At 44.8% G+C, this 13796-nt stretch overlaps 1 long non-coding RNA gene across 1 annotated transcript; it reads right to left on the bottom strand.

Annotated features, from left to right (window-relative positions):
- Positions 1-11897: 11897 nt before the first annotated feature.
- Positions 11898-13005, bottom strand: LOC310641801. The gene is made up of 2 exons (XR_014492779.1): positions 12700-13005; positions 11898-12340 (listed from the first exon to the last, which is right to left on the bottom strand). It is a non-coding gene; the product is annotated as an uncharacterized lncRNA (long non-coding RNA).
- Positions 13006-13796: the final 791 nt, after the last annotated feature.

Below are 13796 nucleotides of genomic sequence, written 5' to 3'. Positions count from 1 at the left end.
CATCTTTGTTGCTCTTCTCTGTACTCTTTCTAGAGTCTCGACATCTTTTTTACATCGTGGTGACCAAAACTGGATGCAGTATTCCAGGTGTGGCCTTACCAAGGCATTGTAAAGTGGTATTAGTACACGTGATCTTGATTCTATCCCTTTGTTAATGCAGCCTAGCACTGTTTTGGCTTTTTTGGCAGCTGCAGCACACTGCTGGCTCATATATAAGTGATTGTCCACTAGGACTCTGAGATCCCTCTCACAGTTACTACCAGGGCTTTTTTTCTCATAGAACGCTCAGAACGGAGTTCCGCCACCTTTTTTGGATGGAACCTTGTAGGGTAGGCAAGGCGGATTGTATGACGTGTGAGTTCTGTTTCTTTTACAAAAAAAGCACTGGTTACTACTATCGAGCAAGGTACCACCTATACTATACCTGTGCATTTGATTTTTCCTGCCTAAATGTGGTCAAGAAGGCCTAAATTAGTCAAGAAGGCTCTAATAATAATTTAAAAAATGCTGAGGAACAACTACAAACCCCTTCAAAGAAAGCAAGGGGGGTATGTAAACCCAGGGAAAATAAATGCAAAGGAGAAGCAGAAGTTTCTCCAAACAATTCATCACTTCATTCCTCTTTACCTATCTGTTTTACAGGCCAATAAGTGTCAGTAATCTCAGGCAATTAAGGGATTTTTCAAGCACTTAAGAAAAGTTTTCAGTGGGCAATTTGTAAACAGGCATAGCCTGGCCACATGTTTCTGTTTACAGAGGAAGAAATCCAGGGAAGAAGGAAATCCAGACTGAGATAATAGCTTAACAGGACAGTCTCCTCTTAATACCTCGGCACTAAAAATAACATAAGGGCCATTTTCTGTGGAGAAACTAGATGGGTGGTGCTGAGCATCATTTTTAATCATTTCTTATTGCCACTATATAAAGGCAGGACATAATTCATGCTTGTGTATGTAATTACATAGCAGTTTGTTTTGTTGTTTAATTTTCCTGCAGCCCGTGAGAATTTCAATGGGTCGGAAAGAACACAGGATGCTCATGGTGCTGAGTACCAATGTGCAGATCGCCATTAATTAATGAGTCGTTAAAAAAAAGTAAATATTTTTAGAAACAGAGCTTGATTCATAATTTGGCTAAGCATTTTTATTTTATTTATTTAGCATATGATGAGAGCATGACAAAAGAGATGTAAACATATGCATACTATCCACGTAATTATATACAAAACTTCCATAGGTCTACAGCAGTGGCCTCATAACTGGATGTCCAGCTCAGCTCTCCAGGAAATCACCTCTGGCACTAGTTCGTGCAGGTCTTCTAAGGCAGGGGTCCCCAACCCCCAGTCCATGGACCGGTACCAGGTCACAGCAGACCAGCAACCGGTCCACACAAACAAGCAAAGCCCCATCCACCAGATGCAGGCAGAACACAAAACCACACACTCTCTGGTCCGGGGAAAAACCTTTCTCTACAGAATCGGTCCCTGGTGCCCAAAAAGGTTGGGGACCTTTGTTGTAAGGAACCAGAGAATGCACGTCATGCGCAGTCTTCCACAATATGTTTAATAGTTTGCATTTCAGCATGGGTCTAGGACAATTTGCCATGGCCAACTCAACGTGGCCAATTCGCCATGGCCAACTCAGCACAGCCAATTCGCCACCGCCAACTCACCATGGCCCACTTGCTGCAGGAAAACCTGCCACGGTCCACTCGCCACAGGTCAACTCATTGCTGGACAGAAGTTACACTAATAACAAAGAAATGGTGGAACAGAATCATTAAAGAAAGGCTACAAAAAGAGGGAGAGAATGAAATGTGATAAAAAAAGATATTTTTAAAATTTATTTTAAATAATTAAATAGAATTGTTAAATTGTTCCATAGTGAGTTGTCCCATGGCAAGTTGGCCACGGTGAGTTGGCTGTGGCAAGTTGTCCCCTTCCCTTTCATCAACAAAGGAATCTTTCCCCCCATCCCCATTGATGCAGGGCAGAGACACTTCTTCCAGTATCACATCTAATTCTGTTCAGTTTCATCCAGAGAGAGCAAGGCAGTTTGAAACCAGGTGGTTTGGTGGAGGGATCACTAATTGGTCAGGCCTCTGGAAGGTAACTTAGACCAGGGGTGTCAAACTTGCCACTGTTCTGAACCAGCCCTCTTCTCGCACCCCTAATCAAAGGAAGAGTCTGGAAAGCGTCCAAGATCAAAAGGCTTCTGCCAAGTTTTAATTACACTGTTACAAAAATACAAGAGCTTGACTTCTCAAACGAAAAAGTTGCTTTCAGCAACTAGCCCCTCCCCAAACACTTCTTTTATAGAGAGCTCAGGGCGTGGTCTCCCTGTGCCTCCTCCCGAGGAGTCCCATAGCCTTCCTTTGTTTGTCCCTGCTCGTCTGCCTCCTGCGTCGGGCGTCCTTGAACAGGGCCAGCTGTGGGTCATCATCCTCCGCACTCTCGGGCTCACACAGCTGAGAAGAGGTTCCCGGCTGAGGACTCTGCAAAGTCTCCAAATCATCATCAGCCGGTTCGTTTCCCTCCTCCCCCACATCTGAGTCCTCCGATACATCGGACCCGGCTGTCGGACCCACAGGCTGGCCCTGAGTCACAACAGCCACATCATGTAACGTGTCACGATGTATCGTGACTTTTTTCCATTGCTGGCAAATGGGGTGGGCGCGGTTTTGCCATGACGCATCCGGCCCATGGGCTGGCAGTTTGACACCCCTGCCTTAGACCATTCCTCTCTCCAGGGATTCTCAGGGTTAAACTGGGTGGATGTTAAGTGAATACTACTGTTTTCCATGCTGGCCTATGGATTTCAATCTTGTGACGGAGTGTGCATGGACTAAGCAGTGAATGAAGCAGTTACACACTGCAGCACTAAATGAGCATTAGTTATTAGCTGTGTATTATTAATTGCTTCTCATATAATACTTATGTTAAGCACCAATGTGTTTTATTTTATGGCAAAATGTTTTACTTCAGGCCAATGTTTCTTAGCCTTACCAGCTGTAAGATGTGTGGACTTCACATGCTGTGACAGTCGTCATTATGAGGACCAGTCATAAGTCACTTTTTTCAATGATGTTTTAAATTTGAAATGTCACTACATGAATAGTTTTAAGTCAAGGACTACCTGTAATCCATGCAGGGTTTTTTGGCAAGATTTTCAGAGGTAATTTGCCCTTACCTTTTTTTTTTAACCTAAGCCTAGGAGAGGGGGACTGGCTCAAGATCACCCAACTGGCTTCGTGCATAAAGTGAGGCAAGAACTCACAATCTCCCAGTTTCTTGCCTGGAACCTTAGCCACTGCACCAAGTCAGCTCTTTAAATATGTTAAATATTTTTAAAATGTATGTTGTTGTTGTTGTTGTTAGCTGCGAAGTCGTGTCCGATCCATCGCGACCCTATGGACAACGTTCCTCCAGGCCTTCCTGTCCTCTACCATCTGCTGGAGTCCATTTAAGCTCACGCCTACTGCTTCAGTGACTCCATCCAGCCACCTCATTCTCTGTCGTCCCTTTCTTCTCTTGCCCTCAATCTTTCCCAGCATTAGGCTCTTCTCCAGTGAGTCCTTCCTTCTCATTCGGTGGCCAAAGTATTTGAGTTTTAGCTTCAGGATCTGGCCTTCTCAAGAGCAGTCAGGGTTGTATAAATATGGATATTTAAGTGGTATAATGCAGAATGGATTTACTGTCCAATTATAAAATACTTTTCAATTCATTTTCTCCCAATTGGTACCATCCAGCTGCTTCTGATTACAACTCCTCTCATCCCCAGTCAGTGTGGCTGGATCTGGTGAGAATTGTAGTTCAGTGTTACTGTAGTGACTGACCGCATCAAAGAAATTCAATTGATCTGGCCAAGTAACCACCAGAACTTTATCATGGTCTTTGACCTTAAATTCCATTCTCACCATATTGAGTTTTAAGGATGGAATATTTATTATCTCTTTGAGTGCATTCTTGCTCTCTAGCTTTTCTCTAAATGTACTTCCCATTGTAATCCCATTAAGAAATATATCTGATGGTGTCTAACAGGTGTTCTTGTGGATTCAGCAGGATGTAGTTTCATTGTCAGAAATGGATAACCAGGCAAAACTCTTTTTTTCTGAGATCACATCCCTCAAGAATACAGCCTCCAAGTGAGATTATCAGAACATACCAGCTATCCGTGAAATATTTCTTCCACAAAAACCAGAGTTGTTTTTCTGGTGGATTGTGGACTTTTTATTTTATCTTAGCTTTTATTTTATCTTAGAAAATAAGATTGATGACACTGACTACATAAATTACAATGATATTTCTTTGTGTCACAAGCAGAGAAATTGGTTTTTAAAACAATGGGTAACATTCTTTGCTCGTAAAATGTCTTGTTATGAGGGAACATGGCACATTTACATCTTTTTCACTGATATCCATTTGTACACTGAGCCATTCACGTGATTAGCCACACTAGAAAGTCTTCCTTGTGCAGTAATCAGGATTACAACATGCTTTCTGGGGAGAAAACGAGGATGTTTTAGAGAGAATCAGAGTAAAAGGAGGATTTACTCATCTACCCTGAATGCCATTCATTCTGAGGCTAGGTCAAACCCTCCTGCAGGAAAGTGCCAATCTTTTTCATCAAAAACTCAAATCGCTGTAGACATTCTGTAGCTCTTCTTGCTAGCTCAGGGAAGGAGTCTTCTAATGCATTCAGAAGCTTAGTGTTCTGTACCAGCCTGCTACCGGCCCTGCAGAAAAGGCAGGGACAACCCCTTTTACAAGAAGGCAAGAGGCTGGAATTACGCCTGCCAAATTTATTACCACAAAAACAAATGGAACAAGACAAACCAAGAAACAGGAGCTTTAAGAAACATGAACTATCCAAGCGGTTGCCTTCAGCAAACCAGCCCTCCCACACATTCCCCTTATATAGAGTTCAGGGCGTGGCTTCTCTCTGCCTCCTTCTGAGGAGCCCCATTGCCTTCCTCTGATTACTCCTAATTGACTGCCTCCTGCGTCGGGCGTCCTTGAACTGTGGGTCATCTTCATCCACACTGTCAGGGTCAGGCTCACACAGCTGGGTCTCTGTGGTGACCAAGTGGGAGGGGCCTGGCTGAGGGCTCTCATCAGCAAGATCTTCAACCCCCTCAGCAAGGTCTTCAACACCCCCCTCCTCCTCTGAGTCGTCCGACCCAACTGCCGAACACACAGGCTGACCCTGAATCACAACACTTAGAAACAAACTACTATTGAAAGAAAAATCTTTGTCAGGGTCCAGTCCAAGCCGGAAATAAACAAAATGAAGACTCCTTTAGGAAAGAAGGTTCTTGTTTATTGACTTACAGAACCAGACAGAAATATGGCTCTGGGGCAGCAGACCACATGGAACTGGGAGTGGTGGGTTTTTATCCCTTCTTGGGCTTTTATGTTTGGAGTTGTTCCTGTTCCTGTGGCATGAACTTTGACCTAAGGTTCAGTGTGTCCTTCTGGTATTCTGATGCTGGTGGGTTAATCCTATTATGTCCTAAAGGTCATGTTCTGCTTCTCTGGAGCTGTGGCCCTATGGCTATGTCCTGTGTTGGATTTTTTGGGTGAGGGGTCGCTGGTTCTAAGGATGTCTATCTTTCTAATCCCATCAGCTCCAAGCTTCTGGGTTCCAGTCTTTCTCAAAGGATTATCAAATCTGCATATCTAAAGAGCTGGTTTCTGCTTGGGGCAGGGAGATTTGCAGGGGGAGGGAGTTCTGCCTAGGATTTTCTCCATTATAAAAGGTAAAGGTAAAGGTTCCCCCGCACATGTGTGCTAGTCGTTTCCGACTCTAGGGGCCAGTGCTCATTTCCGTTTCAAAGCCGAAGAGCCAGCGCTTGTCCGAGGACGTCTCCGTGGTCATGTGGCCGGCATGACTAGATGCCAAAGGTGCACGGAACGCTGTTACCTTCCCACTGTAGTGGTCCCTATTTTTCTACTTGCATTTTTACGTGCTTTCGAACTGCTAGGTTGGCAGAAGCTGGGACGAGTAACAGGTGGTCATTCTGCTATGCGGCACTTGGGATTCGACCCGCCAAACTACCCACCTTCTGATTGACAAGCTCAGCATCCTAACCCACTGAGCCACCACGTCCCTTTTCTCCATTATACCTTTGGGGAAATGTAATAATGTGCCTTTTTAATATTCCCCCAAATATTTCTTTCTCTGGGGTGGGGGTGGGGGGTGCTGTCTTCCTACACTACATAACTGTAATCCCAAACAATAATGCCCAGTTCACAATCCGATCTTCTGTGAAATCTTTCCTTATGCCAGTAACTGGGACAACTGAGTCTTTTGTTCTTTGAAAAACTTCAGACAATTGTCCCAGCAGGTGGCAGCAGCTCGTCAAACAGCCTGATCTTGAAAATGTTAAACAGAGTCAAACCTTCTTAGTACTGCATGTGAGTGAGATCATCAGAAATTCCAGAGTCATAGTCTAGACATGGGAATCCAAGGTAGGCATCCAAAAACAGAATGCAATGGCAAATTACTTCCATATGATTGTGGATCCAACAACATGGCCATGAATATGAAGTCACCAGGAGCTGAGCTTAATTTGGAGGAAGCTATTTATGGATGCACTTGAGGCAATTTGCATGCTCTCTGCTCAATCCAGATTCACCACAACCACCTCCTGAAACTGTTCGACCTCTCCTTCAGTCAGAAAAAGATCCAACAGCTGCTGTGCTTGATTTTAAAGTAGTCTCTCCGTACTGGGACTAACACATGCATTTGGCTATGGGGATGCTCACTGTCCCACAGTAAAAGTAGCCTTTGGCTGGGCTGCTGGGAAAAATGGATGTTATATCCCAATATATATGGAGGTCACAAGATTGGCGACAACTGAGAAAAAAAGAAAGAAAGAAAGGAGAGCTGGTGGTGGGAGGAGAGAAATTAGCATCTATCTTGTTAATATTTACAGAATACAGAATAACAGAGTTGGAAGGGAACTTGGAAGTCTTCTAGTCCAGCCCCCTGCTCAAGCAGGAGACCCTATAATAGCTCCTAGTATTCCCACCAAATAGGGACGCGGTGGCTCAGTGGGTTAGGACGCTGAGCTTGTTGACCAGAAGGTCAGCAGTTTGGCGGGTCGAATCCCAAGTGCCACGTAGCAGAGTGAGCGCCTGTTACTCGTCCCAGCTTCTGCCAACCTAGCAGTTTGAAAGCACGTAAAAATGCAAGTAGAAAAATAGGGACCACTACGGTGGGAAGGTAATAGCGTTCCATGCGCCTTTGGCGTCTAGTCATGCCGGCCACATGACCACGGAGACGTCCTTGGACAAGCGCTGGCTCTTCGGCTTTGAAACGGAGATGAGCACCGGCCCCTAGAGTTGGAAACGACTAGCACGCATGTGCGGGGGAACCTTTACTTTTACCTATTCCCACCAATCTATATGAGAGTGGGTCCTTTTCTTGCCCCAAGAGAGAGAACAGCAGTGGTGGGATTCAGCCAGTTTGAACCACTTTGGCAGAACTGGTAGCTAATTTTTTGTTGCCCAGGCCCAAAATGGACTTCCGGAAGCGGCATCCACACCGAGAACTGGTTGTTCACATAGTTGAATCCCACCACCGGAGAACAATGCCATCCAATGGATGGTGGTAGTATAAGGTGGGCTAGGATAAAAATCCAGGTATACTACACATTGATATTAAGGAAACGGGGAACTAATGTAAGTGTGGAAAAGAAAGGAATCTGCTCTTGGAACTTCCCAGACTCTTCAGGAAAATCACTGAAACACTAACAACCAAACAGGGACACCTGATCCCGCACAGGGGCATGTACACGGCAAGTAGCCCAAAGGTTTAGAAATTGCTGAAGGAACGGAAGGGACAGAAGAGAAAATTCCCCCAGTTAAGCCAAGAAAAAGAGAGTCATTTAATTAGTATCACAATATGGAGCCTCACTCTGTCACACAGAGCAAAGCACTGACAGGGCCCCAGAAGAAACAACAGTGGAAGAAGCAAGTCATGGCCCTCATGATGTACCCTGTCCATATCATTACCTGCAAGGTGAACTGAATCTATATGAAAAGCCTTGGTGGAGCAGTGGGCTAATGCCTCCTTAAGTAACACCAGCTGCCTGCAATTAGTGCAGGTTCGAGTCCCACCAGGCTCAAGGTTGACTCAGCCTTCCATCCTTCCGAGGTAGGTAAAATGAGGACCCAGATTGTTGGGGGCAATTAAGCTGACTTTGTAATAATGCCGCTGGGGTGGTGTGTGTAAGCCCTAATAAGCAGGCATATACATAGAATGAAGGCTACTGCTAAGCTTGTAAGCCGCCCTGAGTCTTCGGAGAAGGGCGGGATATAAATGGAATTTTTTTAAAAAAATCTGAGTTTATGAAATTGAGTGATTTGGGAGCAAACTCATTTTTAAGTCACTTTAACCGGGGCTGGTTCCTGTGGACTCAGGGCTGTAAGCAAAATGAAACCCCACATAAGAGCCAGTCAACTTCTAACGTGACTGTTTCCCACCGCTCAACTATTTATAAACTCTCTCGCTCCCTGTCATACCCATCCTCACTGCCTGCTTTGAAGTTTCCAAACTACGGCTGAGATTTCATTGTTCCATTACAGCTTCCTGCCTCTGGCGGTTGGTCTATTTGGGTTTTGTCGACCTGGCCCCTTGGTTTATTTCATGTGCTGGTGGCTGCTCAGAGAAGCAAAAGGACACCTTGACTTTCTTCACCTCTGGAGGCCTCTCACAGAGGTCCTATAAATGAAACCTTCTTGGAATTAGCAGACAAAACATCCTCAGAAAACCAAGCAAAAATCCATACTGGGAGCAATTTCCACATTAATTGATTCCATAAGTGGCTTTGGCAAAGTACCTCTACCTAAACCCTGGTGGCGAGACAGTCGTGCACAGTCACATACATAGATACTTTAAAAAACAGAACAAAAACCCACACACACATCTGGAACGGAAAATGAGATTTCCAAAATCATACCATTCAAAGCCAAGAGGAAGGAAAGCAGAGGACTAAAAATGAACCAGAGAATGATGGCTTGATGGGCAGTGGGATGAACCAGCTAATTCCACCCAGTCTTGCCCAGTTTGCTGCTATCACTCTTGGAATCCCAGCAGGGGTGTCTAGATGGGAAGGGGGATGTCAAAGAAATCAGGTTGGCAGCTGCAACCACACGATTCAAGGCCTGGCGCGGTTTGTGTGTGTTGCAAATTCACAGAGAGGGGTTGGCTAGCCCAGCTTTGGGAAACTGAAGTCCACCCACCAGGAGAGCACCAACCTGGCGGCAGTTTATTGCTGTCGGTTTTTCTTCATGGCTGAACCTTTATCTTTAGGGTGAGAATAGATGACAATGAAAAGATCTGAGTAACACATCCTTAAATCAGGATGTGGCCTCCAGATCAGTCCAAATCCTCTGCAACTTTGCTTTGTTAATGGAAAGAACAGAGACAACCCACAAATGCCTATATAATTAAAAGAAATATGATGTTCTACAAAGCCCGGGAATGAAGATCAAGGCAGATGTTTGCATAGACCTGCTATTTACCCAGTATATTTTAGGCACTTGCTTGGAAATATGAAGTGTGAGTCTGTTTGGACTTGTTTGCAAACATATCAGTCATATCTATCACTGGGTACTATTGGCTGCAAAGGGACACGGTGGCTCAGTGAGTTAGGACGCTTGTCGATCAGGTCGGCAGTTTGGCGGGTCGAATCCCAAGTGCCGCGTAGCAGAGAGACCACCTGTTACTCATCCCAGCTTCTGCCAACCTAGCAGTTCGAAAGCACGTAAAAAGGCAAGTAGAAAAATAGGGACCACTATGGTGGGAAGGTAACAGCGTTCCGTGCGCCTTTGGCATCTAGTCATGCCGGCCCCATGACCATGGAGACGTTCACGGACAAGCGCTGGCTCTTCAGCTTTGAAACGGAGATGAGCACCGGCCCCTAGAGTTGTAAATGACTAGCACGCATGTGCGGGGGAACCTTTACCTTTACCATTTTTATTGGCTGCAAACAGTGTCATGTGTACAACCATTTTACCTATGCCCAAATTATTAGTATGTAAATCAAGTGAGTACAAGTAGTTCTCATTTAATGACTACTCGTTCATTCTGAAGTTGCAGTTAGGGGACTTGGAGCCAATTCTTGAGGTTGCAGCCATCACAGTACCCCTGCAATCATTTGATTGTATCTATGATGGTCACAGTGTTGTGCGGTCTTCTGGTTTGTCTGAAATGTTATAGGGTTTCCTGCCTGAGCAGGGGGTTGGACTAGAAGACCTCCAAGGTCCCCTCCAACTTTGTTATTCTGTTGTTCTGTTGACAATGTGTATCTAAAACCAGCTGCAGGTTTCTGTTGAATATAATCTCCAGAATATTTCATTCTCTGGGAAACTAGATTAAAAGGGTGATTCCCTTGGCTTTTTAAAAGCTGTTTGCTCCCTATTAAAACTGCCCATAAATTCAACAAGATCTTCTTATATATTTACTTAGATATAAAACCTGTGACAGCTCCTCTGTCATTATCCCATTGTTCTTTTTCATGCACAGAGCTGAATGAAATTGAATGGACTTTTAAGTTGACCTCTTCCTGTTTCTCTTAAAGACCCAAGAAAAATAACTTCATTATTGATTTTTGCCAACCTATTTAAGAAGGAAAAGGAGTCACTTCCAGAAGCCAGGATTCTCACAATACAAGCTGCTCTGCAAGGTTGACACTAAGCTCATGGATCAGACAGGAGCTTTGACCTACTAGAGGGGATATTATATTAAATTAGATGTTTGGATATGGTTAAGAATAGATTGCTAGAAACAGAAATATTATTATAGCTAGATAGACAAGATTGGTAATCAGAATATCATATTTTGGCATGAAAAGGGAAATAAGAAAATACTAAGAAGTTTGAATAAGGGAATGTTTTGGTTACCCAAATATAACTTGTTTTGAAACTAAAAATGATTGGGATATTTTGAATATGGATGGGAAGTTAAAACTGGAAAAAAAAAGCGAAAATAAGATACTGACTGACTAAATGGCCACACCTGGAATACTGCATCCAGTTTTGGTCACCACGATGTAAAAAAGATGTCGAGACTCTAGAAAGAGTACAGAGAAGAGCAACAAAGATGATTAGGGGGCTGGAGGCTAAAACTTATAGGGAACGCTTGCTGGAATTGGGTATGTCTAGTTTAATGAAGAGAAGGGTGAGGGGTGACATGATAGCAGTGTTCCAATATCTCAGGGGCTGCCACAAAGAAGAGGGAGTCAGGCTATTCTCCAAAGCACCTGAAAGCAGGACAAGAAGCAATGGATGGAAACTAGTCAAGGAGAGAAGCAACCTAGAACTAAGGAGAAATTTCCTGACAGTTAGAAGAATTAACCAGTGGAACAACCTGCCTCCAGAGGTGGTGAATGCTCCAACACTGGAGGTTTTTAAGAAGAGACTGGACAGCCATTTGCCTGAAATGGTATAGGGTTTCCTGCCTAAGCAGGGGGTTGGACTAGGTGACCTCCAAGGTCCCTTCCAACTTCTTCTTCTTCTTCTTCTTCTTCTTCTTCTTCTTCTTCTTCTTCTTCTTCTTCTTCTTCTTCTTCTTCTTCTTCTTCTTCTTCTTCTTCTTCTTATTATTATTATTATTATTATTATTATTATTATTATTATTATTATTATTATTATTATTATTATTTGGATATTGAGTGCAGATGTGTGTTGGTTAGAAAAGATATTTTAAACTGATATCATTGATACTATTAGAAAACTGTAATAAATGCTGGTATTCAGCTGTATATCTATTAATAGCAATAAGAATTGTATTTGCTTAATGTGGAAAAATGTTTATTACCGGAAGAAGAGTGGAGGTATTGGATGGTGTAATATTGGATTTAGTTTGAAGAAGCTTATATGCACCACGCAATTACTTTCAACACGTTGTTTATTAAGCACTTGTTTGTAGAAATAGAAAAACAATAAAATATTTATGTATAAAAAGAGAGGGTCTTTATCAATAGGTCCTCTGCAAATGTTGAGTGTCATCATGCTACAGCAAAAGGATCAGCAATTATTAAACATATTCTGGCAGTCAATTTATATTTACATTTATTTCAAACTCTTTTTTTCACTAGCCGCAATTCTTTAGCACATTGTGTTTCACTGTCTTATGTTGTTAATCCATCTGTTTTTCTCTTTAATTCACTAAGTCCTGAAGCAGATCCACTGTTTCATCTTCTAGCTGGGATGTATTTTTTAAACATTACAAAATTGTTTTCCGGGCACATTTTTCAAGTCTCGATGTGTGACAACAGGGTTCTTTTTGTTCCTCCCATTTATCACCTTCCTGGAGCTGCCAGACTGCTAACCCTTAGATCAGGGGTGTCAAACTCAATTTCACTGAGGGCCACATCAGCATTGCGGTTGCCCTCAGGGGGCCGGGTGGGTGTGGCCAGGGTGGGTGTGGCCTACTGGGTGGGTGTGGCTAGAGTGTGTATGGCCTACTGGGTGGGCGTGGCCAGCTCTACATCGTTGGCATCAAGGGTGCCTCTGGGGGCCTGGGCAGGAGTGGGACAGATCTGAGGGTCTCTGGCAGGAGGAGGGTCTCTGGGCCAGGGCCAAGGCAGTGGGGGCCGTTCCCTCACTGTTTCCAGGATGGCTTCATGGGCCGCATGAAACCACTTCGCGGGCCGGATCTGGCCCCCGGGCCTTGTGTTTGACATGTCTGCCTTAGATCCACTGAGTTGTTGGTCCATAATACATACTTGCACCCTTGGTAGCATGAACTCTTTTTCTTCCTGGTGATGGGTGATGCAGATTCTGCTGATGTCGTGGATCCCCTTTTTCTTAAAAACTGTGGAAATACTGGCATCCAACCATCTCTGGTTTTAGACGACAGATTTCATAGACATCTTTGTGAAAAAGGTGGGTTTTTTGTGACTCAGAAGCAACTGAATTGCAGACCAATGTTTTGGGGGGTTTTTTTATCGTGCCTTTAACGGAGACTCCTGCAACTGTTATAGTTCCTTACTGAAAATTCGCTAAAATGACCTCTATATAAATTTCCTTCTTCTAGATCACAGGCCGGCAACCCGCGGCTCCGGAGCCGCATGCGGCTCCCAGCTGCCCGGTGCGCGCGCACCTCTTCGAACGGGCAGTGGTGCGCGCACACCTCTCCAAATGGAGAGTGGCACCACCCGTTTGGAGAGATGCGCGCGCATCTCTCTGAATAGGCGGAGGTGTGCGCGCACCTCCCCAAACCTTTGGAGAGGTGCACGTGCACCTCCGCGCGAACGGGCAGCGGCGCCGCTCTTTGGGAAAGCTGCCGCGGCACGTTTGCAGGCTGCCGAAAGCGGCAGCTTTGCAGACAGGCCATGGCAGCTTTCCCAACAAGCGGCGCCGCTGCCCATTCCGAGAGGTGCGCGCACACCTCCGAACCACCGTAGTTGTGTGCGCACCTCCACAAACCTTTGGAGAGGTGCACGCGCACCTCCGCGTGAATGGACAGCGGCGCTGCTCTTTGGGAAAGCTGTCGCGGCACGTTTGCAGGCTGCCGAAGGCGGTAGCTCTGCAAACGGGCCGTCGCCATCGCGCAACCGGGAACCGGTTCCATCACACATAAAAAAAATGGCAACCGCGTACGTCCGCGCATGCGCAAGAAAAACCGTTTTGCACATGCGCAAAAAAATTTTTCGCATGCGCGTGCATGGACGCACACACGCGGCTCCCACTTTTTTTATGTGTGATGGAACTGGTTCCCAGTGGCTCTTTTCCTTTTTCAGGTTGCCGACCCCTGTTCTAGATGAAGACACCTTAAAAGGTGTTT

Source organism: Vipera ursinii (genome assembly GCF_947247035.1).
Source record: "Vipera ursinii genome assembly, chromosome: 5".
Taxonomy (NCBI): domain Eukaryota; kingdom Metazoa; phylum Chordata; class Lepidosauria; order Squamata; family Viperidae; genus Vipera; species Vipera ursinii.
Note: the sequence above shows the minus strand (reverse complement) of the source record. Positions and strands in the feature narration are given on the sequence as shown.